The sequence below is a fragment of the Merops nubicus genome, unplaced genomic scaffold (genome assembly GCF_000691845.1).
Source record: "Merops nubicus isolate BGI_N331 unplaced genomic scaffold, ASM69184v1 scaffold585, whole genome shotgun sequence".
In the NCBI taxonomy this organism is placed as follows: Eukaryota; Metazoa; Chordata; class Aves; order Coraciiformes; family Meropidae; genus Merops; species Merops nubicus.
This window is the reverse complement of record NW_008607366.1, coordinates 5,845-9,496: the sequence shown is the minus strand read 5'-3', so window position 1 is coordinate 9,496 and position 3,652 is coordinate 5,845. Positions and strand designations below refer to the sequence as shown.

The following is a 3,652-nucleotide window of genomic DNA, read 5'->3' as shown; positions in this document are numbered from 1 at the left end:
CCAACATGCTGAAGAAGACCCAGTGGTTTCCAAAGGCAGCTATTCTCTTGGATGCTCTGCATGAAGAAGCTCAAACTCTGCTACAAAGCCTGGCCACACACTGCCACAAGCCAGGCCCAACGTGTCACAAGCAGATCCAGAGCCCAGTTTGGACAACCAGACTGGGACTCTGCCACCTCTACTGCACTGGAAAGGAGAGGTCTGGAAACAAGCCTGGAGGGGGGTTAGCAGTGGATGTCTGCTCAGAGTTCCTCTGGAAATACAGCCTGGAGCCCTTCCAGCTCTCACCCTCCCCTGCAGCCAAGCCACAGTTGTGTGGTCAGATGGGTGACAAGTGTCACACCCAGCTAAGGAAAGGGGCTGCAGCAGATCTCTCCACCCCAGTGCAGATGCTGGCATGCATGGGACAACCCACACGTGCACCTCAGCTGTGGCAGAGCACTCCAGCTCTCGTGGGTGACTCAGGGCTGTAATCCCTCAGAAGATGTCAAAAGGCAAGAAAAACTGATGGAGAGCGATGCAACACGTGGGCTTTTGAAGCAGAGCCAACAAACCAAGCAGCTGAAGGTCTCCCAAGTCTCAGAGGACCCAGTGAAATCACACACGTGGCTTTGCCTTTTACTACAAAGCTGAGAGTCACCCACCACATGGTGTCCTCCAAAGCATCCCTGGGGTTGCTCCTCTGTCTTACACCAATGCTCTCCCCACTCTTTCAGGCCAGAGCCAGCAAGTTGCCTCTCTCCAGAGGTCTTCCCATCCAGCACCATCCTGGCTCACAGCACCCTCCCAGTCACCAGGAACTGGGCCATCTCCTCCCTTCATAGAGGAAGAAACTACTGAGAAAACTTGTCAGCAGGACCAAGCATCTTGCACGAGCTCTCCTGTGTTTTATGGAAGCAACAGAAGTCTTTGCTCTGAGCAGAGTTCATCTGGGACCAGGAGAGCTGCTCAATTCCTCCTCTCTGAAGGAGATGCCTCCAGACCACCACATTCAGCAACACTGGCCACGATGGGGATGTTGGTAACTCCCCCACAGCACTGCCACTCATCCTGCTTGGTCTCCTGCCCCATGGAAGCATCACTGCTACCCATGAGCTACCTCCACCTGCTCCCCACACCCAAGGAACCCAGTCCCCACCCTGCCCTCCTGGTGTCCCTGTGGACTGAAGAAAGGAGTGCTCCCCCTCAGCATCCCCACACGACACCCTGGGAAGTCTCCCCAGCACTCAGCCACCAGCCAAGGGACTGGATGGCTGCTGGAGGAGGAAGGATTCAGAGAACCCCGTGCAAGCTGATGAGGGAAATGGAGGTCTGTGTGTTCTGCCACTTCTTTGACAATGGGCTGCAGATCTGGTGGGTGAACAGACTCCACACCTCTCCTCCTGAGGAGATAAGGAGGTTAAACTGTCCCCCTTGGTCTGGTACAAGGGCAAGCTAGGAGGGAAGTCACCAACCAGCACCACCAACGAGAGCCTCCTAGGGCTCTTTGGTCCCAGCACAAACAGCACTCACACACCCAGACCAGAGCAGTTACTCAAAGAACCACCTCATGCCTGGAACCCTGGAGATCTTACCTGCAAGATGTTCCAGGGTTCCCCTCTTGTGAGGGATGTCTTTCTGAAGGCTTAGAAGGATGGTGCTGCACCACATGGGGCAGCAATGGGGCATCCCCCTGGCACAGGCTCAGCACATCCCAGCTAGAACACACACACCAGCTCTTGCACACACACACACAGGCTGGAGGACAGGCACTCATGAGGTGATGAGCATGGGCCAGGCACAGCCCCCATGATGCTGGAGCACCAGCTGGCCTGCAAAACCAGAAAGTTTATGGAACTGGGAACAAATTCAGAGCTGTGTTCACTGCACTAACAACCACTGGAAGATCCTCACAGATTCAGCTTTTAGTGTGAACACACAGGACAAGGGAGACCACCAAGCAGACCATCTTCTACCAAGACTAATGACCTATCACAAAAACATCTTGAGATCAGCAACTGCAAGCATGGACAGACAAAAGCACTGACCCCTAAAACACAGTGTGAAAAACCAACTAAACCACACCAAGGTGACTGCCAAGGCAACTAGAGGGTCAGCCTAGTACCAGCTCAGAGGAAGCAGGAGCTTCACAGAAGCCCTCCCTGCCCCATCTCAAGCACTGGTGAGTCCAGACTATCAACCACATCACTGCCTTCAGCTCTACCCATGAACTTCTGCTGCAGCTTTCCTCAGATTTCCTTTGATTTAACCATCTCTGTCAGCCACTACAGTGAAATTAATCCAGCTGTTCCCTTGGCAGGAGAATTTATCAGCAAGGAAACATGTTTGAAATGAGCCAGGGAGTGCAAACAAAAGCAAAATCCTCCCCAACCGAGCTGAAAGCCCAACTCCCCCCCTGGCCACCATCAGGCTCACGCCTCCTCTCCACCCAAAACCTTCACAACCTCCAAGCTTGGACTTTATTCTCACTTCACACCATCCCTGCAGCACTGCAACACGCTGGGCAAAGCCCACTGCTCACAGGGAGATGCAAATCCATCTTCTGCATGAAGCCACCATCAGCTCCACCACTGGTTTGCTTTGCCCAGCTCCCAAAACCCAGAGCAAACCCTCCAAGGGAGACCAGCTCAGCTCTGCAAGCCACCTCCTGAGGGTCCTTCCGAGACCTCCATCACCCCAACGGGGGCACAGCAGGCAGGGCTGTGAGGTCCAGCCCTGGAGAAATCCCACAGGAGTGCAGTGGAAGGCAGAGGGACACCATTCATCTGCACAGAGGGAAGTGGAGCTTTGAGAGAGAGGGAGGAGAAGCAGCAGAGGGAAATAGAGACAAGTGTAGGCAGAAAACAGAGAGGGGACTTAAGGACCTGGGTTAGCTTCTCATTAAGGTGTTTGCTGCCTGGAAGGGCACAAGTTATCTATTCCCTTGCTGCAAATCAGGGAGAAAAACAAAAGAAACAGCAAAAAAACCTGCATTTTGGTCTTGCCCACCCAAGCCCACTACCCTGAGACCCTGCTAAGCAGGGTTTCTTCTCCTTAGAAAGTCTTGGTGGTGCCCCAGCCACAGCTGGGAGGAGAAAGCTGCTGCGCTGCTTCAGAAACACTGGGGTTAAATGAAACAAAACTCCAGCCCCACTGTCAGCTAAACAGAGAGAAAACAAAATTATCAGAAATCCTCTCTCCTCTCCCACAGTGCCTAAAACAGTGGGAACTGAAAGCTATTCAAAAAGCCACCAAGGGCGTTCCTTCCATAGGAAGAGAAAAACGCGGGGAGGAGAAAGCTGCTGCGCTGCTTCAGAAACACTGGGGTTAAATGAAACAAAACTCCAGCCCCACTGTCAGCTAAACAGAGAGAAAACAAAATTATCAGAAATCCTCTCTCCTCTCCCACAGTGCCTAAAACAGTGGGAACTGAAAGCTATTCAAAAAGCCACCAAGGGCGTTCCTTCCATAGGAAGAGAAAAACGCGGAAAATGACGGTGCAATTAAAAAAAAAAAGCCAATTATCAGGGGAAAAAACACACAACCTACTCACTCAGCCTGCCACAGCCCTGCCGAGAGAGCTCACGCTCCCCTGCTCGCCTCCTCACGAGGAACAGAAAGGGCTTTTCTTGGGTGTGAACCCCCAGTTAGAGCTGGGGGTGATGTTCAGCAG

The 3,652-nt window shown here is 52.9% G+C and overlaps 1 protein-coding gene across 1 annotated transcript in view; it reads right to left on the bottom strand.

Annotated features, from left to right (window-relative positions):
• LOC103772565 (plasma membrane calcium-transporting ATPase 1-like) overlaps positions 1 to 3,652 on the bottom strand; it is a gene marked incomplete at both ends in the record, with an annotated part of 10,206 nt that overhangs the window by 899 nt on the left and 5,655 nt on the right.